Below are 27,251 nucleotides of genomic sequence, written 5' to 3'. Positions count from 1 at the left end.
GATAACCTCAACACGAGAATGTGTTAAACAAATATCGATGGGTAGACAAAATCGGGGAATAACAATATCGGCTTAATATCGCAAGGCGCATGTCCCACATTCAAAACAGGCTGGTAGACCTGCAGTTACTTGTGTGGACCTATAGGTCCTACTTCAAAAGTTTCTTGAATGACCATCAGCGTATGCCATGATCGCAATCTATTTTATGCACAACACAGGGCATGTACAACTTTTGAAACAGACCGATTAATCTTTGGTTACGCGTGTAGATCTTAGCCTTCACAGTTCGAACAAAACCTGTAAATTTCCGTTCAAGTAGTGAACATTATAGGTTGATTTAAATTTACACGTGCTGTATTTCATGGTTCATATTTTTAATCTATATACATATCTATATACATATCTATATACATATCTATCTTTTCTTTTATATACATAAAAATGAATTTCTGTCCGTCTGAACCTTATAGACTCCGAAACTACTGAACCGATCGGCATGAAAATTTGTATGCAAAGGTTTTTGGGGCCGGGGAAGGTTCTTAAGATGGTTCGAGACTCCTCCCTCCTTCGGAAAGGGGGGCTCCCATACAAATGAAACACAAAATACTGCATAACTCGAGGACTAAACTGAGAATAAATCAATTTTAAGCGAAACGAAGTTCGTCGGGCCTGCTAGTCTGCTGCCAAGGTTTCCAAGGTTTCGGATAGAATCATGTAAAATTAAGAAATACTGAAATTTTTCAATGATTTTATGATTCACATCGCAGAAACTTGAAATTATGTTCTGGTACTTATTCAATTACCGAATTTTACGTTCAATTAGGAATTCCGGCGTGGCTAATTTTCATATTATTTTACGGTGTTACTCTAGAAATTTCTTGGATTACCATGATTATATACAATGGACGCATTGTATTCTATTCTTCGATGACCAAGGACATATACCATGGATGCACTCTATTCTTTATTTCACAAAGAGAAACAATAGTGATAAACCGTTGTTCATTCACCTAAACCGTTGTTTACTCACAGAAATTGCTAGAGACATATCTCAAGTAAGTTAAATATCAAACTTTGCATACCTTAAAGATTGCAAACTTTTTTTACGCTCCAAATTCCAAATACACATACTTCCATTAAACACAACACAACACAACACGCACAACATACTTCCATTAAGAGGTTTATGTGAGTTACAATCATGCTTGTTTATATATGATTTAATTCATAATTCGGATATGCATCACAACCTTGTTTTACCCCCACGAACTCATGAACATAACACCAGACATGCAAATAATTTACTAAGATCTAGAGCAATAACTAAACTAGGGCAATCTCGAATATCCTTCTATGGTCCTTCTGTGTATAATAAAATTCCAGAACAATTAAAATCTCTCAACAATCGAGTTTTCTTTAAAACCAGATTGAAACATCACTATAAATCCAAAATCAATGTCTTTTTAAATTAAACGGTATCAACAGCCAGATAATATAACATTATTTAATTATGAATTATCACTCTACAAAATTAATGTTAATGTATAGCAGGTAAATTAGCCAACTTTTTTTGTTTTTTCGAATCTGGGATCCCTTCAAAGGAACAAATTTCCATTGGGAATCCCTTGTTTATTAATTTATTAAATTGAATATTTTGTTTTCATCGCTAACTTACACACACCATCTTATTATATGTTTTGTGTTTTGTTTTAATTTTTCTGATGAGTCCACTACCAGGGGGCTCATAACAGAGCTTTTTGGTGTGGGGGTTAGCGGCGGGCTCTTATAAAAAAAAAAAAAAAAAAATAACGCTCCCTTTTTTTACGCCCTGATTCAATTGCTGTAACAGATTAACAAATTCTGATTTAAATCTGTTCATGTCTACTGGTCGGGAATCCTTATGTTCTTTATTTTTATTGCATTCAAAAACTATAATTAACAACGTCGCCCGTGCATCTGGCAGGCACTAAAAAATATTAACTGAATTTTTGGTCAACCTTTTTTGACCGGATTATTTCATGCACCAGGATAGATTGCCATTCCATCGGTTGACATTCCTTGCTTGGTGTGGAGAAAATGCCGCTACTGACGGGGATCATTCTGCCACTCCTCACCGTCAAGCAGCAATAGCATGGTGAGTGTAAGGAAAAATTTCTGTGTCCCGATATTTTCCGACAGACGCTCTCCGCTCCAGCAACCGTTTCTGGTTGTCGGTCGTAGACACTTCAAAACTGGTGTCAACTTTTCAACGGCCAAAGGGGTGATGTTAGGCGATGATGGATGATAGAGTCGAGGTGGGTCGGCATTGTTGGTGTATCCAAGTGGAAAACGGGAAAAAAGGCATCCACAAAAAGCAACTTGACGATTCCGAGTGTGTGCGTTCTAGGAGCAGAGCAGGGACCGATTTTTCATCTGCTCTTACTCTCCTGCCAGTGGTTTTCTTACTCTTACTGACGACAACTGTGCCACGAATTTTTTGAGAGTCTCACGCCCTATATTCATGGATAGATAGGATTTTTCGCTTGGCTGTCGTTCTCGCTGGAGAAGACGACGGCTTCGACGATGACGATGAAGTCGCAGATAAGAACCTTCAGTGTGGATTCCTCTCAGCTTATATTTCGTTGTGTAGCACACGGAAGACGGGCACGGCCATCGCCTGCTCGAGAAAAAAGGATTTGGCACACGGAGTAAATTACACGACGAAGCAAACAAGGCAAACAGCTCTTTTCTGTCCGGAATCCGGACTCAACGCCGTCGGATGCTGTGGGAGAAAAAGCAGATTCGGCACTGAACTTATTCGACTCTCCAAAGAGATTTAGGATTAACTCTCATTTGGGAGGCCTCAAACCTTCATTGTATGTTGGGTGTTTATATTTTGCATATGTTGAAAGAGTTTTTGGCACATTGCATTGTGCTTGCTCCAAAGACAAAAATCGAATTTTGATTTGAGAAAGAATTTTACGAAACTTAAGTAAAATTCACCTGAACTAAAAGACTGTATAAAATTAGAACAAAATAAAGAAAAATACATGAAATGAAATAATAACTACACAATGAGGATAGACATTCCTTTGCTATATTTGTTGGCCCTCGCTGCATAATTTTCTTTTAGCACTTCCACAGTTATCAACTGCATGGTTTCTAATCCTAGCTATCATTTTTGCATTCGTATTATCATCAAACTGACACGATGATTCTTTTATGAGCCTAGGCATAAAAAGCTAGAGAAGTGAAGGAAATATACAACCCGGAAACTTTCTCAACCCAACCGGGAACCCCAGCCATCTTCAGCATGGTATTGCTTTGTAACCGTGTATCTTACTGTTGAGCTATCAGTATAGTGTTTGCCATAATGACAAGTATTTAAATTAATTGCATATTATTCGGCAACTCGGCCGTACGAAAATCATTTTTTGTTAAATATCTTGGCTTATATGTATGCCCTGTGTTTCGAAATGCACAAATTGATATGAAAATTGCGAAAAAGGGAAGGGACTCAAACCCTCAACCTCCTACTCTCTAGATAGACGTGATAACCTCTACACAACAAGACCACTTGAGGGTTACGATTGCGGAAAAGCCATCAGAATCTTAGTTCCATTCTCCACCACAGTAAGCTCTATTTTTGTAAATTGAATATCTTTCGGATGCTTGATTTGCCCAATCGTCATGTGCTTTATTGCTGTATATCAACAGCCAAGCAAGTCCTCATTGTTTATTATCGAGAACTTCACACACTTCTCGATAAAAATATGCAATAAAAATTATTTTTGTGCATTTCGTTTCAAAAATAACTATTTAGATTATCTGTAAAACGTATATAAAATTTTAAACTCGCTAAAAAAATAGACAAATAAAACAAAAAAACATTTTTTGACTTTTTTGTTAACTATTTTTTCGCTATGCGCCGGAAAACTTGCAGCACAGTGACTAATACGTAAAGTGGGCAAACGAACCAACGGAGAATTGATCGTCACAGCCTCAACACAAAGCGGTCTCGGTGCCGCGGCACTGGCTACAGCAGACAGGCTGGCTGACTGTTTTTCTTTTATTTGCTGCTTACTTTCTTGCTGGATGGCTGCCTGGTGAGATATAGGCGAGGCAGCAAACACCACCCCAAACGTATGGACCTCAGCCGAAAGTGGAAATCTACGCACACAACGTTGTCGCCGCGTACTCTTTGCTACAGCTGCAGCTTGGTGGAGTAAGCTGAGGATAATGGAGCAAATGCAAGCAGTTTCGCCCTTTTTCCCTCGCCCATCGGCGGCAGGATAACTTGGGAGAGCAATTTTCGGACGGAGCGCAATAGATATGCAATGAGTATCTTCTCTTCTTTGCGAGGATGCTGTAACTGCTGGACCCCGCAAAAAGCATGGAACGACGCTTCGAATATTGATGCAGTGATAATGATTTTGAATATTCTTGCGATTCCATGATTAGTTTCACCATTCAGAGCTTTTGAGCTTTGGTGCAGCTTGGTAGGCAATGCAAAGTATTAATTGGTTTATAGAGATTTCATTTACGATTTTGCGATGATTGGGGTAGGGGGTCTCGTCTCACATGGTCGTTCCATGGAGGGACACTCCCTTTACTGTGTTAGCAAGGCGATTCCATGAGCGGGAGAGCAGGCGACGCTCTTTGGTGTTGTCCAAGTCCATGGCTGCGCGATGATATGCTGCAGACCTGCGCAGTTGCGCGGCTACTGATCTTTTCTCAGCCATCTCCAGTTGCCTTTGAGCCCGCGGATTGATGAAATCGCTCGACTGTTTGTTACGATTGCGATTTGTTGTCATATTAGATAATTTTTGTTAAAAATTATTATAATTAACCTAGCTCGATAAGGTAATTCATTCCGAACGTTGGAGTGCTAACAGCTTGGAATGCCTAAAGTGGAACCGTTGCAGCCCGGGACCTTCCTTGTCGAAATTGGTGAACTCGCGAACAAGGCAGAACAAGGAAAAACTGTGCGTGTGTCTCTGGTGTGAGCCCCGTGCTCGATGTGTATGGTGGCGATGCCGAGGCAGTGCTGCTGACGAACGCTTTTCCACCTAACCCACAAAAAAACTCCAGCCAGTCCAAATGCGATGGCAAAATTAAGGAAAAATTGTTTTACCAGCTAGAGGCGTGTGAAAACTCATTTTCGTATGGTTGAATGGCTGAACCACGAATTGAGAAGTGAATCGAATTAATCTGAAGGGCAGTGTTGGAGGAAAATCGTTTTTCTGGATGTCTGAAGATGAAAGAGTGAATAAATCCAACAGATATGGAATTGAGTGTATATTAAAATCATTCAATAGTGAAGGATACCTGCTGTATTGAGCCTATCGCGGGAATTGATGTTCACTGGCAGTGCAAATTAAAAAGTGAATGAAGCAGAAGCTGATCAATGAATAATAAATAGGTTGAATGCAATGAAAAACATCCGTAAGTGTTATTGTGCCATCAAGAGGATAAAAGTATAAAAATCTAATGTGTGTTATATTGGATGTGAAGTTGTATTACTTGCTTCAATCATTTCTATCCGAGAATATTGTTGCCCCAGAAAAGGAAATCCGTTGAGGCGCTAGAACCTGTCAGTCAAACAGCTCTCAAACATCGCAACCACATTAATCATTCGTTCATTACCTGTAGCGTTTCTGAGGAGGATGATATAGCGCTGGTTGACTTTTGCCGTGACCCTTAGAGAAAGACCAGATGAAAATCTTTTCACAACACCACAATGCAGGAAAGGTGGAAGAGCTCGATACACGGGCAGAGGCAGCGGAGATGGAATAAAGAAATATCTTCGTGTTATTTTCCTGACCAACAGCAGGTTAAGGCGTTTTCTTGAATCAGATTGCCAGTGTACGAAAAAAAAACAGTGTTTCGGGTGGGATGGGAGGCAGGCAAGATTTTCCAACTCCAGCTCTTATGCCTTTGCCATCATGTCTCAACTTTGTAAATAGAGACCGAGTGGCAACAAGACCAAGTAAGATGAAGTATGCGTTTTTTACTGTGAAAACTCCAATGGTAGAGTACCTTTTTTGTTTACTTCACAAGCAATGTCTTATATTCATAAATTACTCGAATACTTGTATGAGGAAGTTTCCGTACACGACTATTTTTAGATCAACGTATTTGGAAAACGTACAGATAATTTTACGGAAAAGCAAGTTCTATTAAATATTGTTGAAAAAAGCATTGTACAAAATGGTGTGTTCTCCGTAAACTAAGAACCAGCGCGGCTGAAATATTTTATTCATCTTCGTTGGTATTATATTGGGACATTGTCGCTTTAAAGTGTACATTATTCCACTTTTTATGCCAAGTTAATATTTTTCGTCCGTGTGCTAACGTGATGATATTCTTTACCCGGGAAGTACAGAAATTGCAACTCGAACATTATCTAGACAGGACCGGGAGTCGAATCGTAGCTACATTCAGCATTCTTGATTTGTAGCCGCGCCTCTTATCGCCACTAAAGTTGCTGAAGCATACATCACACTAGGGTAGGTGTACCAATTGTCGCCATACGTAAGAACAACTATTTTTTTAAAAATAAGTAAAAGGCATGTGGGTGCACTTTATATATCAAGCGAAAGGTTTTACTTCCTGTTCCTTAGAACAGCTGTGAGAACCACAATAAAATTTGTTATTATCCTCAAAATTGATTAATCCATAATAGGAACGCATGCACCAGTTGTGGCACTATTCTTAATTTTGGTTCCTTATTTGGCAAATCCCATTGTTTTTTTATGGGACTGGCCAAATAGGGACCACTAGTGCGACAACTGGTGCAAAGGACGTCAAAAATTAAGCAAAATCAATTTTTACAATTATGCTTTGCTTGTTTTGGAAGAAATCAAAGGTGTTATCGTATCATATGAATATGCTTTATCGATATGAACTTGGTTTGCGGTGATTTGATTGGCCATTTGGCATATAAAGCACTAGTGCGACAACTGGTGCTATAGCCATAACTGGTACACCTAGCCTAATTCTTATTTGTCGTGCTTTTTGGTAAAGCTATGTGACAGAAAGCTCATTTGTATTCTACAGCAGGCGTGAATAAGTGGAGCGAAACCAAAATTATAAGTTGAATAACATTGGTTGACTTTTCTTGTGAATATTACTAACATAATGTAGTGCCTATGACAGTATACGAGTGGCTTAAATATATTTAAGAGTTTTCTACCAAATGCGATTCCAATCGACCAATACAAGCAAATATAAAATATTCAGATTCGGTGGTTTTGTATTGAATGCAGGAGTTGCAATTTCATCTGCTCGAGGAATATTATCTTCATTTATTGGATAATATAGGGGAACTGCTCCTGGATTTCATCCCATGGCTCCAATATTCATCCCATCAGAAACAAAGCAATGAAAAGGTACCTGATTTATTTCTTATTTTTGTAATTGTTTTCAGCAGTGAGCTCCTGTTGACAAAAAGAAGTGGCGAAATTGGTGCCGTATTTCTTTGTTTCGCGATGAGTTGAATATATGTTCAGTGAGATGGAGATCGGAACAGTTCCCCTATAATATGAAATTATATAGCACTCCGAAGTGATATTTGTTATTTCTAATAAATTTGAGAATGTGTGCTTCTGTATTAGTACGTATAGTAAAGAAACCAACCTCCTTTTTTAAACTTTATATATGTGTAAAAGCCAGCTTCTGCCTTAAAAGCAGAAGGTCGTGGGTAGAGGTGTGCGCCGGTCCAAAAATTGTCGGCGGCGGCGTTTGTCAGAATTTTAGCCGGCGGCGGCGTTTTCGGCGTCACACCGAAAGCCATTTTAACCAGCGGCGGTGGTGGCGTGAATCGGCGTGGCAAGTTTTTATTACATAAATTTACAAAAGTTTTTTTCTGCATTTTTTTTAAATGAACCGTTTGTTTGAGAAACTGCATATGTAACATTTTTGGTCAAAATGAGATTTTTTTATATTCTGAATCCTCGTCCGAAAATACGTATTCTGGCAAAAAATACGAAAAAAAAATTTTGTTCAGGAATGTATGACATTTTTTTCGTTTGTTTGAGAAACTACATATGTCCACGCACTTTGAAGAGCAATTGTGGAGTACTGCTTACAGTTTTTGCACCAGAAGTGCCCCAGGATGTTGAGTTTTGCCTAATACTATTGATCTGTATCGAAGAAATCGAAAGATTCGGTGCCAATTTGTTTAAAAACAGTTTTTTGTTGTTTTCTCGAAATTGTGTAAAATGGACTTATGCAGTTTCTCAAACAAATGATTCAAATATTTTCAAGACATTTCACGGGAGGATCTTTAGAATTTCTAGGGAAATTTTCAATAAAATTCTCAATAAAGTTTTTCCAAATTATTGGAAATTATTTTCGGAGCCATCGGGAAAGTGAGTACAATGCGTGTGTTGTTCATCGCGGGCGGAAGAAATTTTTTTTTTTATATTCGGTAGATCATGCACTTGTATTGCGCTTTGCTCCAGTCGAAACAAGTGCAATCTTTCATAGTTTGCAGAAATTATCGAGCAAGTAAGTACAGAATACTGCACGTCGGTTCGGTCGTCCAAAACACGGTCCTTCACAGTTTGTACATGCCATCGGGCATGCTGGGTTCATTGACACGTCGAACGATCTAGTATCGTTGTACTTTGTGCGGTCGATATGCGATATGCATTTGATCGTGTTCCGGCTCGGTGTGCAAGTAGTTATACTCAATCCAGTTGAAACCCGAAATTGGGTGCTAGCGAAGTTGGATTTTTCTCACAATCCGTACGTTAAACCTAACTACGGAAGTGGTGCGCTGAATCGCGCTTCGCGATATGAAAATATTCCCCCAACTCCGGTTTTCAACTGAATTGAGAATAGTTTGTTCTGCTTTCTGCGACCGAATCATGGTTAGGGGCTGCATACTAATTACGTAAGCATTTTTTCTGGGTTTTTCAACTCCCCTCCCCCCATGTAAGATTTTTCCCATACAAATCAATTTTTATTTATATGGAGCGTAAGAAAATGGCTGATGGTGGGAGTTAGTACTTACGTAATTAGTGTACGACTCCTTCGTTAAAATCATTGTATATAAAGAATGGCACGGTCGTATCGCTTATCAGAGTTAATACAGATCCAACGATGCCTACCAACTAACCGATAATCCTTCCTGTGGTTTTTGTGGAGTCGCAGCGGTAAACACGGTCTTCAAATAGCAAAAACCACCTACTAATATTCCTTCCCTCTTCCTAATTGACTACAAGGACGTGGCCGGCGCCGTTATTGGTCATTTGAACATTTGAGTCACTGAAACTTGCACACTAAGAATGCTTGAACAATCCCAGTAAATCATTCGGTTGATTCTTCGTGCAATTTCACTGTTTCTGGTCAATCACGGAGTAGCAACAATAGATATGTGTAGTTAGTCAAAGCTAAGCTAATATTCATTTGGAAATTATTTTCGAATTTTTCACGTGAACTGCTTTGAAGTTTCGAGAATTCTTTGGTTTTTTCAATGGGAAGCTCGTAAGTAAAATAACTAGTGAAAAAATCTTCAGAATTTCTACGAGAAATTGATCCAAGTTTCTACGGGAGAATGTTCAAAAAATCCACGGAAAGTTTTTCGGAATTTCTGTTTAATAGTTTTCAAAATGTACAAAAAATTCTGCGGAATATGCGTGAGAAACTTTAAGTTTCTACGGGAAAATCTCTAGAATTTTCAAAAGATGCTCCGGAGTTTTCACGGAAAATTCTCGTTTAACGTTTAACAGCGAATGAAGGAGATAATGCCTTTTAAATAAATTCGTTTATCCGGTATAAAGGCTCCCCCAGACCTAAGCGATTCTATCGTTGGGTTGCTGCAGGCAATGTTCCATTTACGCGTTCATACCATTATTATTATTATTTCTCGGGTACTTATTCAAAAGGACGTATGTGATTTTGTAAACAAAGATTCAAACGTCGATTTGTCCGATCTGAGAGCCCTCCCACGCAAATCATCGCCACAGACAGGTAGGGGAAGCCTTCGGCTACCTGTTGGTGGTGTTGGTTTGCGTGGGAGTCCCATCAGATTGGATAAATCGACGTCTCAATCTTTGTTTACAAAATCACATACGTCCTTTTGAATAAGTACCCGAGATTTATTCAGACTAAGGCCGAAGTGGCCTATGTGGTATATAAGAGTCTTCTCCATTCGGCTCGGTCCATGGCTACACGTCGCCAACCACGCAGTCTACGGAGGGTCCGCAAGTCATCTTCCACCTGATCAATCCACCTTGCCCGCTGCGCACCTCGCCTTCTTGTGCCCATCGGATCGTTGTCGAGAATCATTTTTACCGGGTTACTGTCCGACATTCAGGCTACGTGCCCGGCCCACCGCAGTCGTCCGATTTTCGCGGTGTGAACGATGGATGGTTCTCCCACCAGCTGATGCAACTCGTGGTTCATTCGCCTCCTCCACGTACCGTCCGCCATCTGCACTCCACCATAGATAGTACGCAGCACTTTCCTTTCGAAAACTCCAAGTGCGCGTTGGTCCTCCACGAGCATCGTCCAGGCCTCGTGTCCGTATAGGACTACCTAATGAGCGTTTTGTAGATTGTCAGTTTGGTACGGACTCTATTCGATCGGAGCGTCTTGCGGAGTCCAAAGTACGTACGATTTCCAGCCACTATGCGTCTCCGAATTTCTCTGCTGGCGTCATTTTCGGCAGTCACCAGTGAGCCCAAGTACACAAATTCTTCTACCACCTCGATTTCGTCACCACCGATGCAAACTCGCGGTGGGTGGCTTACATTGTCTTCTCTTGAACCTCTTCCTATCATGTACTTTGTCTTCGACGTGTTGATGACTAGTCCGATCCGCTTAGCTTCCCTCTTCAGTCTGATGTAGGCTTCCTCCATCTTCTCAAAGTTATGTGCCATAATATCTATGTCGTCGGCGAAGCCAAATAGCTGGACGGACTTATTGAAAATTGTACCACTCGTGTTAATCCCTGCTCTTCGTATTACCCCTTCCAAAGCGATGTTGAATAGCAGACACGAAAGACCATCACCTTGCCGTAACCCTCTGCGGGTTTCGAAGGGACTCGAGAATGCCCCTGAAACTCGAACCACGCACATCACCCGATCCATCGTCGCTTTGAATAACCGTGTCAGTTTATCCGGAAAACCGTGTTCGTGCATTAGCTGCCATAGCTGGTCCCGATCGATTGTATCATATGCGGCTTTGAAGTCGATGAATAGATGATGTGTTGGCACATTGTATTCGCGGTATTTCTGCAGTACTTGGCGAATGGCAAACACCTGGTCCGTGGTGGAGCGTTCACCCATAAAACCCGCCTGGTACTGCTCCACGAACTCCCTTGCAGTTGGTGCTAGTCGACGGCATAAAATTTGGGAGAGTACCTTGTAGGCGGCGTTCAGCAAGGTGATTGCGCGTTAGTTGCTATAATCCAGCTTGTCCCCCTTTTTATAGATGGGACACACGACACCTTCCATCCACTCCTGCGGCAAAACTTCCTCCTCCCAAATCTTGGTAATGACCCAGTGCAGCGCTCTAGCCATTGCCTCACCACCGTGTTTAAATAGCTCTCCTGGTAGTTGGTCAACCCCAGGGGCTTTGTTGTTCTTCAGTCGGCCAATCTCCTCCTGGAATTCCTGGAGATTCGGAGCCGGTAAGATTATGTCCTGCGCGCGTTCTCCCAGGTCCATCACCATACCGCCATCTTCGTCTGCCACATCGCCATTCAGGTGTTCTTCGTAGTGCTGCCGCCACCTTTGGATCACCTCACGCTCGTTCGTAAGAAGATTCCCGTTTATGTCCTTACACATATCAGGCTGTGGCACGTGGACCTTACGTGAACGGTTCAACTTCTCATAGAACTTTCGTGTGTTATTAGCGCGGTACAGTTGCTCCGTCTCTTCACGGTCTCGATCTTCCTGCTGGCGCTTTTTCCTCCGGAAAATCGAGTTTTGTCTGTTCCGCGCCTGTTTATATCGTGCTTCGTTCGCCCTCGTGCGGTGTTGCAGCAATCTTGCCCATGCTACATTCTTCTCTTCCACTAACTGCTCACATTCGCCATCATACCAGTCGTTTCTCTGATCCGGGGGCACCGTGCCAAGTGCAGCGGTTGCGATACTACCAATGGCGGATCGAATATCTCTCCAGCCATCTTCAAGAAACGCTGCGCCTAGCTGCTCTTCCGTTGGGAGTGCCACTTCCAGCTGCTGCCCGTATTCTTGGGCTAGTCTAGCGTCTTGTAGCCGCCCAATGTTAAGCCGCGGCGTCCGACTTCGACGCGTGTTGTACACCGTTGAGAGTTTTGAGCGCAGGCATACTGCAACGAGGTAGTGGTCGGATTCAATATTCGCACTGCGGTAAGTGCGGACGTTCGTGATGTCGGAGAAGAATTTACCGTCGAGAACGTGGTCGATTTGGTTTTCCGTTTCTTGCCCAGACAACCAGAATGCATGCATAATAGAATTGTTTTTCTGTTATGCGATGCCTATGCGCACAAATTTCATCGCTTACCAGTCGCGAAAACACTTTTTACGTACAAAAGTGGAGGCGATATAAGTGTATTTCTTATCCGACGTTGCACGGAAGTGTATGCGATGTGCACGATTTTTATGCGAGTTTGTTCGTTATGCATTGCGATGTAGTTTGTGATAACAAACTCTGTTTGACAGATAATCCGATTTCATGTGAGTTTGATTGCGAGAATATGCGATGTCAACAAATGAAGCTGGAATAAACTCGTAAAATAGCCTACTGTGCGGGAAAATTTATAAATAAACTGATGAGCTTTGCACAACAATGCGAATCTGATGAAACTTGGATCGGTAAACGATTTTGATCGTGCATTCTTATGCGATGTGTGGTTGTCTGGGTGGTTAGGTGATCTCCATGTGGCCTTGTGGATATTTTTGCGGGGAAAGAAGGTGCTTCGGACTTCCATTCCGCGGGAGGCTGCGAAGTTTATGCATCGTTGGCCGTTGTCATTCGATACGGTGTTCGGACTATCCAGTCCGATGACCGGTCTATACATTTCCTCCCTTCCTACCTGTGCGTGCATGTCACCGATGACGATTTTGACGTCCTGCAGTGGGCATCCATCGTATGTCTGCTCCAGCTGTGCGTAGAACGCTTCTTTCTCGTCGTCGGGTCTCCCTTCTTGTGGGCAGTGCACGTTGATGATGCTATAGTTGAAGAAACGGCCTTTAATCCTCAGCTTGCACATCCTTGCGTTGATTGGCTGCCACTCAATCACGCGTTGGCGCATCTTACCCAGCACTATGAAACCGGTTCCCAGCTCGTTGGTGGTGCCACAGCTTTGGTAGAAGGTAGCCGCTCGATGCCCGCTTTTCCACACTTTCTGTCCTGTCCAGCAAATCTCCTGCAGTGCCACGACGTCGAAGTTGCGGGGATGTAATTCATTGTAGATCATCCTGTCGCAACCTGCGAAACCTAGCGACTTGCAATTCCATGTTCCAAGCTTCCAATCGTGATCCTGTATTCGTCGCCTAGGTCTTTGCCGATTATATCGAGTCGCAATATCTCTTATATTGTTCGTAATGATTGGTTTTCTAGGCGGCTTATTGGGCCTGCGCAAACCTCCTGTCTCGTCGGAGGGCCGTCGTGTCAGGGTTGTTTAGCGTCCCACCTAACACCAGGACTTGGGCTTGTGTGCTTTGAGCGGCACACGGTCGCTTTGATGGGGCCTACTTGCGAATACATGCAGCTTTTTATAGAGGTTTAACAGGGCCCACTGTCAAACCCCACCACATCCTAGGCAAGCCCCACAACTCGCAGATGGCCTGGGGAGGGATCGTCAAGCCCTTGGACATAGTCCCTGCTGCCCCCACGCGTCCATACCAACGGTGACAGAATCGCTGTCCCCAAACGATAGAATCTTGTCGCGATTGTCGCGTGTCGTGTGTTTGGGGATACCTTAAGGCGTCTCGAGAGAAAAAATGTCTGTTTGCAATAAGGCAAGAAGAGAAGATTATTCGTTCACTAAAAGAGCGCGCTTTCCAGTTATAATAAAGGATTGATATGGAGTTATTATATGTTTCAAAACTGCTGTTATACTACACCACACTTATCTGATTTTTTTTTCGTTCAACAGAACATTCTGAAAAACGGCATTGCGCCAAAGGTCATTCTGAATAGGTATAATCCATCAAATGTCATACCGCGAAAGTTACATATCGCCGAATGTTATTCCACGAAAATCAATTTGGTGAAATGTTTTTCGGTGAAATATTACACAGTTTTTTTATCTTTATTAAACTTACTTTTAGTGTTAGTCTTTATTAAAGTGTTTTTTTTATTTAAATATTATGTATTCAATATAAATATTGGTTAAAAAGTGAATGTACGACAATTCATCGAATGCGATTTTCTCGAAAAACAATTCCCCGATTGTAACATTTCCCCCAATGTAACATTTCCCCGAATGTAACATTTTCCCGAATGCTTCTCTCTTTTCTTTGAGTGCGGTCCAAAGCGATGGGTATCCAGTTAGCCACGCGGGCAAAGGCGTAGGATTGCCAATCCGGAGATTGCGAGTTTGATCCTCGGTTCTGGGAAATTCGCGTGGGAAATAATTTCGGCTCCTTGAGCACAATGTTGCCAAGTTGAAAACTGCACAGGTTCCAGATGGAATGTGGAGCCAATGAAGAAGAAGAAGAAAACGAAGCGATGGAAGAAGGCAATGCGTTGATTGAATGAACTGATCTGGCCAGTAAAAGAGGAAGTGAGGAGATAATGCTTTCTTCAAATGAATACGTTTGCTCGGATTGATAAACGCATCTGCCCGGTTTAGAGCAAACGGAGGAAATAATGCCTTTAAAAAATTAACGCATCTACTCGGTATAAGACGAAGGTAAAAGATAATCTCTTCTTTAGATGATAGCATCACCCGGTATTAGGGCAAATAAAGTGATAATGCCTTTTTCAAATCAACACATTTTCCCGATATAAGGTTCCTTCTTTAATTGAACTCGTTTGTCTGGAATAAAGAGGAAGAATGAGACAATGACCAAAATAAATTTGACAGCTGATTCAGTATGGGAGAAATTTAACTTTTCCGTACGGAATATTTGTCCGCAAGAAAAAGTGACAGCTTCATTTACTTTTCCCAGTATACGTTATTAGCGTTACGAAATTCTCTCTACTTGTTAGCTTCGTACTGCTCAAGAAATTTCAATAGCAGGGTCATTCCGTCGTAATTCCGTGCTCTACACAGCAAATATTTTTGAAAATTCAACAACGTGTAAAATTGCAGCTTATCCTATCAAACGGATTAACATTCGAAATTCAATTAAATTTGATTGAATATTAAAAGCAAGCACGTTTAAATTTATTTCGATTTAAAAGAATAGTAATATCGATTGAATGTTACGTTTATTTGCCCCAAATATGTGCATGAAAATACATTTAAAATCACAACATATTTTTATTTGTGTATCTATTTGCAAAGTACTTAGCAGCAGCGTACTACACAGATAAAAATATGTTGTGATTTTAAATGTATTTTCATGCACATATTTGGAACATGCAAATAAACGTAACATTCAATCGATCTCACTGTTCTCTTAAATCGAAATAAATTTAAACTGCTCTTGCTTGTAAAGTTCAATAAAAATTAATAGAATATTGAATGTTCATTCGTTTGGAAGGGTTAGCTGCAATTTTACACGTCTTTGAATTTTCAAAACTATTTGCTGTGTACTTTTGCGTACGTACTTATGCATAACGTCCTTATGGATAACAGGGTATTAAAGAGTGGACCACATCCACAATTATCTTATTCCAGACAGATCCATATTATAGGACATGTTTACCGTTGTGTTATTCCGGGCAGATGTATTATTTTTGAAGAAAGACACTTTCACCATTGCCTCGTACCGAGCAAACTCGATATTTTTAGAAAAAATATTTTAAGCTCTATTTAGTGGAATGTATTCAACCGTCTAAGACGAGTTAATTTCTTCTTTTTATTGGCATTACATCCCCACACTGGGACAGAGCCACCTCGCAGCTTAGTGTTCATTGAGCACTTCCACAGTTATTAACTGCGAGGTTTCTAAGCCAGGTTACCATTTTTGCATTCGTATATCATGAGGCTAACACGATGATGCTTCTATGCCCAGGGAAGTCGAGACAATTTCCAATCCGAAAGTTGCCTAGACCGGCACCGGGAATCGAGCCCAGCCACTATCAACATCGTCTTGCTTTGTAGCCGCGCGTTTTACCGAACGGCTAAGGAGGGCCGAGTTAAGTAATCTCCATTTAATTCCACCAATTATTTCGATATCTTTGCAGATACGTATTTCGACCACAACTGTGTGCAATATGGTAAAAGAAAGGCGTGGAGGAAGTCCAAGCTTGTTAGTATTAGTAAGCTATAAACATAAACATAGTTTGAGGAGAGGGCATTGACGTCACACCGTTCCATCGTTCCATTCTCTCATGAACATTTTATTAACCATGTTAGAGAAAACCTATTTTGATAGATTCTTTGCGAGCCACCAAGTCAATATTTTTGGGAACAAAATGAAAGCAGAGTCAGACAATTATTATTTGTATTCACAAGCTATAACTGATTTGTAGTTCAATCTTCTTAATTAGGTATGCACTTTTGCTATTTTCTGCGAGGCATACGTTTTCCATCACCGTCCATCCACTTTGCTGTAATTTTACAACAACCTCTGTGACGTCAGCCGTCGCCATGCAGTGAAAAGGTTGCTAAGACGCGACTGACGCGACTAAACAGACGCACTACTACAAGCAAATGGCTGTGTAATACACAAAGTGATCACCTCACCTTCTTTTCACCATATTGAACTGTGTGATCGTTTTCAGTGTCTCGTACTTGATTCGATATTTTTGATAAAAAGAATTCATATCCACCATTGCCTTATATTTCTTAGGAAGGTAGATAGGGGGAATGACGGCTTTGGCAGGTTTTGTTCTGGGTTTTTTTTTATAACTAATTATTGTCAGGGGGTTTTTTTTATAACTAATTATGCTCAAATTTGGCTTAAACATTCTTTGCATATCAAAGAATATTGTGACCAAATTTCATTAAATTTGGTCAACAAAAGCCCCGCTGATAATAATAGAACAAAACCGGCCAAAGCCGTCATTTCCCCTACATGACAGATATTTACAAATAGGCAGATAGACAAATATTTACCAAAACGCTTTCAATCGAAATTGCTGTTTGGGATTCTACTTTTTTTTAAAGCAGCCTATTTTAGATCAAAAACTACTTTGGAAAACACTGTACCCTGATACTCTTATAATTCAACTACAAATCTTGGAGGGTCAAGAACATCTAATACTATCAGCTGTTATTCTTCCATTTACTTCCACTATTAACTTTAGTTAATAGTGGAAGTAAATGGAAGAATAATAGTCTTTTAACCTTGTAGCATTTCCCCTAAGACGCTCTAAAAATAATTAATCACTATCAGCTGATTCTGAGCAGATAGCCTCCAATAAGACACTCTTCAACGTATCTTTGAACACTGCTATCTTCAGACGCATTCAGTCGATTGCAAAAATGTGTTTTCAGGAGATACTTTATTCTCGGGGAATTGTTTCATTCGGGGAAATGTTACATTCGGGGAGTTGTTACATTTGGGGAATTGGTTTTCGAGAAATTTTCGCACAATCATCAGGGGAAACACCAACTTCTAAAGAAGGGACACATTTACCATTGCATTGTTCCCAACAGACGATTTTTTTTTTAAAGAAATAGATTCACTATTGCCTTATTCCGAGAAAGCGCATTATTTTTGTTCACAAGAATTCACATCCACCATTACCTCATACTTCTTAAGAAGGTATATACAGGACAGAAGTTTGATTTAGAAAGATTTATTTACGAAATCGGAATTGCTGTTTGCGATTCTACTTAAAAAAAAGCAGCCGTTGTTCAAATATTTTAGAACAAGAACTAACTTGGAAAATACTGTACTCTGATATCTTTATAATTGAACAACACATCTTGGAGGACCTAGAACGTCTAATACAATCGAATGATATTTAGCTTATAATCTCCAATAAGACACTCTCGAACATGCTTTTGAACGCTGCTCTTTTTAGATATATACACGCAAAGAAAAAGCGCTCATGAATTCGTGAACTAACGAGTTCACGGTGTACACCCATCAGGTATCAGGTATCAGAACGTCGGCTCCAGGGGCACGTTCACCTCAATTCGGGAGATTTATGCCATCGCCTTCACAGCCTTTCTCATCACGCACCTGACGGAAAAGGAAGTGAACAAAAAGGAAAGGAATATGGATGGGAGAAAAATGGGAAGTTGAGGAAAGGTACCCTTGAAGAGGACATACAACGTATACAACACGTACAAAAGCTCATAGCTCCTTACCACAACGGGTTATGAACAACAGAATGCTTTGAAGGTTCAGGTTTCTGTAGTCAATTTCACTTAGTAAGTGTTTTGTTTACCAAATATTTGGAAACGCAGTTGCGCATAAACTGGGCAGTTACATATCAGATGATAAGAAGTTCCATAATCGGATTCACAACCATCACAGACAAAGGATTCAACACGTTGAATATTTGCCATGTGATAGTTGAGTCGGCAGTGACCTGTCAAGACCTTGACTAAGACACTGCAATTCTGTTTAGACAGATTAGCTAAATAGTTAGCTACTACCGGAGATGGCTCTCGGATATACAATTTTGTTTGTCGACATGAATCCAAACTACTCCAATACCGTTTGTGCTGAGTGGAAGCCCAAGAGCTAATCAAACGCTTCACCCAACACTTAGATATTGGAATAGCTGGCTCAGGACCAAAAAAGTCTTGTGATGCTCCAGTGCGAGCTAACTCATCAGCCAATTCGTTTCCAGCTATGGACGAATGGCCAGGTACCCATATAAGGTGCAATATATTAACTGAATTCAGTTCCTCTATTTGAGTTCGACATTCGATTACTAACTTCGACCTTGAGTTGGCCGAAGCGAGGGCTTTGATAGCTGCTTGACTATCTGAACAGAAGTATATTACTTTGCCCATTATGTGTTTCTGAAGTGCAGATTGCACTCCACACATAATGGCAAATATTTCCGCTTGAAAGACAGTGCAGTGTCTACCCAGTGAGTGTGACTGTTCCAATCTTAGCTCACGCGAGTAGACACCTGCACCCGCTCTACCTTCGAAGAGGGAGCCGTCAGTATAACAAACAATGCTGTCCGACATACTTCTCTCCAAATAGCCAGATGTCCACTCATCCCGCGAGGGGAATTGTGTTGAAAATGTCCTATAAGGAAAACTACTAGCGAGTGTGAGATCACTTGGAGCCAGGACTGTTCTGTCCCAATCAACCATGAGTTGTAACAACGAAGTGTGTGTAGAACTGCGGTTTACAGGATTCTCTTCCAAGAAACCGAGAACCCATAATCGGTAAGTACAAGAAAGTGCTTCTTGTTTGTGTAGTGGGACAACGTCGAGAAGAACCTCGAGAGCAGCCGTAGGAGTCGAAGAGAACGCACCAGTCATTGCCATTAGGCACATCCTTTGAAGATGGCCTAATTTAGACTGAATTGTCCTCACTTCACCCTTTTGCCACCACACAAGACATCCATAAGCCAAAATTGGTCGTACAACTGTTGTGTAAATCCATTTGATATATTTAGGTTTAAGACCCCAAGTTTTACCAAAAGTTCGTCGGCATTGGCCGAAAGCCAAGCCGCCTTTTTGACTCTGAACTCAATGTTAGGAGTCCAGGAGAGCTTGGAATCAAGAATTAGTCCCACATACTTTACCTGATCCGTTACATTGATTTCAGAGTCAAAAAGATGTAATGGGCGAATACCGTTACGGTTACGTTTTTCCGTGAAAAGAACAATAGATGTTTTATTCGGATTAACCGAAAGGCCATATTGGCGACACCAACTTTCGACTGCCTGAAGAGCGTTTTGCATCAGGTCGAATAAAGTAGTAATACAAAAACCGACTATCAATATTAGATAGTCGTCAGCAAATCCATAGGTAGGAAAACCGCCATTATTGAGTAATCTCAATAGCGTATCTGCAACGAGGTTCCACAAAAGTGGAGATAATACTCCCCCTTGGGGGCAGCCACAGACACTTAATTTCCTAATCGCTGCTTGACGTAATGTCGAGTAGAGATGTCGGTTTTTAAGCATCTGGTGAATCCATTTGGTAATTATATTAGGTAGCCCATGACATCGTGCGGCTTCCAATATTGCATCGAAAGACACGTTGTCAAAAGCACCCTCAATATCTAAGAACGCACCCAAGCATGATTGCTTTTGGGCAAATGCTTTTTCGATGTCGTAGACAACCTTGTGTAGAAGAGTCACGGTGGACTTTCCAGATTGGTAAGCATGTTGATTAACATGAAGAGGCATGTTTGCTAAACAGTCATCACGAATGTGATGATCGATAATACGTTCTAAGCATTTCAGAAGAAATGAGGTCAGACTGATGGGTCTAAAACTCTTTGCTTCTTCATACGAAGCACGTCCTCCTTTTGGGATAAACTTTACAGTGACATCCCGCCAGGATATGGGAATATACCCAGTAGCAAAACTGCATACTAAAAGTTTTTTCAAAACATGTTTGATATGCTCAAAACCCTTCTGAAGAAGAACGGGATAGATCCCATCTTCCCCTGGAGATTTGTAAGGAGCAATTGCACGCGGCATTGATCGAGAGTTTGCCATTTCATTACTGAAAGCAGCAAAAACCGGGTTCACTAGGTTACCTAGGTAAAAACTACCCTTGCGAAAATAGGGTTCCTGCACCAAAGCCACTTGGGATTTGCCATTTTGCATAAGTCTACAAAGATTAATCGTTGCTGTTCTTTTGTGCTGAAGATTGATTTGAGCTATCCTAACTGTAGCCATTGTGAATTACGATAATACACTCCACAACTTCATCATTTATGTGAACAGCAACGATGAAACCAAGTCGGTATCGTATCAAGAACGTCAAAGACGAAACACAGAGTACACTGTGAAAAACGCTTATAGCGAATCCATATAGGTGACAATTAGATGAAAAACTAAACAAAAACATACTCATAATCCCACCCTTATTTAACCTCAAGTTGAGATTGAATAAGAGTAGCCGATTATTCCGGAGAAGCAAAAAGTCAACTACGCCATAGCTCCGGTTAGCGCAATAAGGGCTCAATACTGTGAAGGGTGCCCTGGTGCTTCACAGGCTCCGTTAGCGGTTAGGTTCTTTTTAGACCCCCCTAACCATTCATTCATAGGCACGGTAAGCATAAAGCCGCATCACACCAAGAATTAGGGGTCACCTGTATGGTGGACTTTTACCACTGGAACAGGCAATCCGTAGCGTTATTCTTAGCCAGACAACCGGCTGCCGACACCACATAGCTATCTAGGCTGTTCGTGGGGAGAAGTTGACATTGACATGTGGCATGTGGCCGAACAGCCAAACAATCGAATGATATTTAGCTTATAATCTCCAATAAGACACTCTCGAACATGCTTTTGAACGCTGCTCTTTTTAGATATAAACACGCAAAGAAAAAGCGCTCATGAATTCGTGAACTAACGAGTTCACGGTGTACACCCAAAAAACAAATCTGACAATTATTCAAAAAATCTGGGCATATACAATTCTGTAAGCTTTTTATACAAATATTGTATAAAAATAATACAAATCTGTATACAGATTTTGTATATGCCCAATTATTATACAGCTTCTGCAAGGTTCTTATGCAGAACTGTATTAAAATCTGCCATCCGCTGGTTGGGTGTTTTCTATAGTTTTATAGTTTTTCGGGAAGAACAGTCATGGATTCGGGAATACAGTCACGTTTTCTGGAACGTTCTGGAAAACGTGACTGGATACATAAATTAAATCACGGTGTTTTTTTGCTGGTTCACGAATTTGGGAACGCTTTTTTTGCGTGTACAGTCGATTGCGAAGATGTGTTTGCAAGTGGTACTTTATTTTCGGGGAATTGTTTCATTCGGGGAGTTGTTACATTCGGGGAAATTGCAGTTACGCCTTGATGTTGCCAAAGCATCATTCGCCTCAGATCTGCTACTCTGAAACATTGACTGTTGTGGTTTACCCACTGCACTCAACCAGAAATTGCATGATATTATGACAATCTTATGAATTCCATGCACAGATTGCATTAAGCTGAGGCCCATGCAGAGATTGTCAATATAGCAATACATATATGGTATATATATGGTCACGATAAAAAAACTTGTATGTGTTCGTGTCTACATAGAAACTATTTTTAAACTTCCGTCGAGGAACGATTCTTTATATAGTTCACCAACCTTATTTGCTATCAAAAAAATGGCCGAAGTCGAGAATTGAATCTAAGCCCTCCACCAAGCCTTGCGCAATTCGACTGACGCGCTAGCCATCTGGACTATACACCGGATGAGACTATCATAATCCTCGTTTTGTATTATGTGAAAGTGATAATTATAATATAATAACAAGTAGAAGGCTAATAGAGATTGTGAAGGACGATGCTGGTGGAATTGGCACAATGCTTATCTGCGTCTTTGACCACCATCAAGTTGAACGGAGTTGGGAAGATAAACCGAATTAATGCAATGAGCAGGCATGACAAATATAACATTCTCTGAGCGTTTTGCATGCGAGATTTGATTCAAATCGCTTAATGCAAAGAATGTCACAACTTTTTGTTTTGGGTGTGGGGGATGTTATTCCAATAAGAAGATGATCAGTTCGATTTAACATAACATCAACCAACTATGGAAGTGCTAAATGAACACTAAGCTGCGAGGTGGCAATGTTCCAGTATAGAAGGTATTGCTAACAAAGAAAGGAAGAACAATTATTTATTTTATTTATTCAGCACAGTACAGTACAGTCGTCTCATTCAGCTTGGTGCATGTTTGTACGTCACAAAGCGGAGGTCCGCCAATCGTCTTCCACCTGATCGATACAGCTTGCTCGCTGCACACCTTTTTGTGTCCGTCAGATCGCTATCGATTTTCGCGGTGTGAACGATGAATGGTTCTACTTCCAACAGCTGTTGCAACTCGTGGTTCATTCATCTCATATATGCACAGTAGAATGATTCAAATTTTAACTTTTTTGCTCCCCGATGCTTGAACGATTGCATTTGCCATTTTAATAATCATCCTAATTTGTTATCTAATTTGGATGTAATTTGAGTGAGCAGTTTGAAGTTTGTATAAAAAATTCAATGACAACCCTTTCCTCAACGCTTTTTTAAATTACATTTAAGTTATTTTATTTAAATTACATCCAAATTGATTAAAAAAATTAAGAGGATTATTAAAATGGCAAAGGCAATCGATTAAGTATCGGGGAGCAAATAAGTTAAAATTTGAATCACTCTAAGGTACACTGTACACTGTACATAGCATTCTGCGGAGTCCAAAATACGTACGACGTACGAATTCTTCAATAACCTCGATTTCGTCACCACCGATACGAACTCGTGGTGGCTTACATTGTCCTCTCTTGAGCCTCTTCATGTACGTCGTATTCGATGTGTTGATGACTAGTCCAATCTATTTAGTTTCGCTTTTCAGTCTGATGTAGGCTTCTCCCATCCTCTCAAAGTTACGTGCCATAATATCTATGTCGTCGGCGAAACCAAATAACTGGACGAACTTTGTGAAAATCGTACCACTCGTGTCGATCCTTGCCCTTCGTATTCTGCTTTTCCGTTGGGAGAGCCATTTCCAGCTGCTGTGCGTATCCTTGGGCTAGTCTACCGACTTGTAGCCACCCAATGTTAAGCCGCGGCGTTAGACTACGACGCGTGTTGTACACCGTCGAGAGTTTTGAGCGCAGACATACTGCAACGAGGTAGTCGGATTCAATATTCGCACTGCGGTAAGTGCGTATGTTCGTGATGTCGGAGAAGAATTTACCGTCGATTAGAGCGTGGTCGATTTGGTTTTCCGTTTCTTGGTTAGGTGATCTCCATGTGGCCTTGTGGATATTTTTGCGGGGAAAGAAGGTGCTTCGGACTACCATTCCGCGGGAGGCTGCGAAGTTTATGCATCGTTGGCCGTTATCATTCGTTACGGTGTGCAGACTATTCGGTCCACTGACCGGTCGACACATTCCCTTCTTTCCTACCTGTGCGTTCATGTCGTGGATGACGATTTTTGACGTCCCGCAGCTCCACCACATCCTAGGCAATCTCCATTCACTTGGGACGTACTGCAACTTACACAAGCGCAACTTACACAACTTACACAATCGCGGAGTAGTAACCATCGATATGCATACTCAGTCATAGCGAAGCTAAGCTAAGCTATTGATCAATTTAATAGAATCGAATTTATTTTCATTATACAAATCGTGCTATTGATTAATTATATCCTCATAATGTCACTCCGTTTGTGCACTGAACGCTGTCAACATTTTTCTTCCCTTACCCATGCAACAGCGAATTCGCGAATAATAGGCCAACCTGGTGCAAATTTAAAGTGTGGAAAACTAGTTTGCCTCCATGAAACGCCCTGTGGAACCATCCCGGCTTACGGGGAAAAATTCACGGATATAATAATATGCGCTCCGAGAGTGTTGATATTTGCCGTGTTGCTTTTCGGCAGCTGTACCACACGGGGTTGCTGGCACTCCTTGGTGCTGATAGGCTGTGTTCCGACAAAATAAACATCATATCTGGGTTCAGCTGGTTGGTACATATTCATGGAATAAATTTTCTCGCCGGGTGCGGTTATGTTGATGTGAGCTTTAAATAGAGCGAATATTTATTTTGCGACTTGGATAACCGGTGTTGTTTCCGCTATCGGGCGGATGTTTGAATTGTGGTTAAACTTTTCGTGGGTTGATAATTTTCAGTGATACGATGACTGTTCAATGGATAAATGATGTCTCGGGGAGAAATCTTTGTTGAGATGTGATATGTTGGATTTTGTAGAAACAGTGATGGGGTGCTAGATTTTTTTGTCTGTATTTTGGTGATTTTTAATCAATGAAAGTTCATTGCCCTAGGACGCTAGATAAATCAATAACAATTTATGTAAATTTAAATCTTCTTATATATAAAAATGAAATGGTCTGTGTTCGTATCCGCATAACTCGAAATTCTGAAAACGGCTGGATGGATTTTTTTCATTTCTTCAGCAGAAACATTCGTTATAGTTTCCGACGGGTTTATATGATATTTCCTTATGCGAAAATTACGAGTAAAGTTGAGCAAACCGTGAAAACTAAAATTGTGATTCCTATGCGAACTTTGCATGGGCAGTTCGGAACGCACATTCTCGCCTACTATGCAGGACAACGTCTGCCGGGTCGACTAGTAAAATACAAAATTAGTTATTGAATTATCTGGCTTTACATAATACATAACCACTGTCAATACAATTTTGTGCTCAATTACTCAGTTTACATTTAACATCCTAATTCTAGATTGTATGGAACTATGGTTAACACTTTCTACATTTTGTTGTATTTAAGCGCATCAACACCTTAACGATTTTTGTTGTTCATGTAACTACCGGATTTCGGTAGTTTTGTAGCTACCGGATTTAAGTCGAATTTTGCAAAATTACTGTTTAGCATTTCAGCAGCCTCTTGAAACCTCGGTTGTTGAAACCGGATGGCACATTGTAGCTTGAGAAGTCATAATTGTTTTTATTTCCTACTAGATGCCAATGGTACACATTTTTGAATTTCGGGTGCCCGGAAAGCCCGTGCTGACATAAATTGTTTGTGTTAAATTGTTGGTGGATAACTAAGCTTCTCCACACGATCACTTTAATCACAATCTTTATAAGGTGAAGTCCAAACAGGGAAAGAAAGCTATCGTACATTTGCGCTCGTTTTAATACATTTACAATCTAAGTATTAATCTGCAATACAATCTTATATAGAGCAATTAACGAGAGATACAACTATCTAACAGTCTGGAACCTGGTGATATGTAAAGACATTTTAAACCTGTAGGTACAGTCTTCCATCTTTAAAGAAACAATAGAATTGAATTATCTTTATTCGCGAGATTTTCGGCCCTAGGCCGGTTCATCTCGTAATAAAGAAACAAATAATGGCTTTAAAGTCGACAGGATCGGCCATTCAGTGTGTCTCTGATGCTGCAAAATATTTGATTTTACTCCCGAAGGATTTGAAATTTTGGACTTGTACAGGGGAAGTGATCTACTAACAGTGTAGGATACTTCACAGACCTTACACATGTTACGGAAGAGGCCATCCTCGAAGTTTGTTGAGGGCTCGAGATCTACAGTTGCTTCAAGGTCTACTCTTTAAGTGGAAACTGGCCCATGCGTGTAGCATTGTTCGTATCAATTACAACTCGACACAGTTGTTTCATAAGGACCGAAGGTGCAAATGTAAACAATTCGAGTTTATGCCATCGATCGAACCTCCAAGAAATATACTATATGTAGCATATTAAAAATGGCACAAAATTTATTTTTTGCTGTAAAAACAGAAAAATGCAAAAAGGAGATATTACATTTTCGTTAATTTTTGCCTTTCTCGTACAACAAACTTGTACCGAAAGGCTATAGGACTACTCCAAAAAACAACTTTTAATAGAAGGTCCGGAGACCCATAGTGTTATATACCGATCGACTCAGTTCGACGAATCGAGGTGATGTCTGTATGTGCGTATGTATGTGTGTATGGGTACAAATTTTGTAGACACCCTTTTTGGAACTTAGCATCGACGGGGAATGCAGTCCCATTGCTTGCTATTGAAAATAGGCCCGATCGGACATTGCATTTCGGGTTTATTGAAAAATCATAGTTTTTTCCCAAGGAAAAAATCCCCTTGGAAAAAATATTTTAAAATCGATTTTTTTTTCAAGAATCGTGGCAATGCATAGTAAATAATGCAAAAACGGGATATATGCGAAACAAAAAAATATGCGATCTATTCCCCTAAAGTGCTTTTTTCACCTTCCTTATGTGATTTTTTCAGTACATTTTACGATACACATCTGGTGGGTGGATGATTCTGGGTTTTTATGCGATTGCGTACAGTTTTCTTCATGTCAGCAAAAGGGCACAACTGTGTTTCAATTTTGCATTATGACACTTCGGTCTTGCATCAAAAACACGTGTGAACAAAAGGGCTTAACGGTACTTTGAAAACACAACGGACGATGCAAACAGGCGATATTGACAAACAGCTTGACAGCCGGGCGTGGAATTTGAGCAAAAAGGATGTTGTCAAAAATATTATGGCGCATTTGTGATGGGCGCAAATGTACGCTGTTAGAAAAAAGGACGACTAGTT

General features: G+C 40.7%; 1 protein-coding gene across 1 annotated transcript in view; it reads left to right on the top strand.

Moving 5' to 3' along the window:
- Positions 1-5,190: 5,190 nt before the first annotated feature.
- LOC134226174 (acetylcholine receptor subunit alpha-like 1) overlaps positions 5,191-27,251 on the top strand; it is a 265,216-nt gene continuing 243,155 nt past the window's right edge. Inside the window, exon 1 of the mRNA XM_062706772.1 lies at positions 5,191-5,424. The gene's annotated coding sequence lies outside the window, so the exon portion shown is untranslated. The remainder of the gene's footprint in view (positions 5,425-27,251) is intronic.

This window comes from Armigeres subalbatus, chromosome 3 (assembly GCF_024139115.2).
Source record: "Armigeres subalbatus isolate Guangzhou_Male chromosome 3, GZ_Asu_2, whole genome shotgun sequence".
NCBI lineage: Eukaryota > Metazoa > Arthropoda > Insecta > Diptera > Culicidae > Armigeres > Armigeres subalbatus.
Note: the sequence above shows the minus strand (reverse complement) of the source record. Positions and strands in the feature narration are given on the sequence as shown.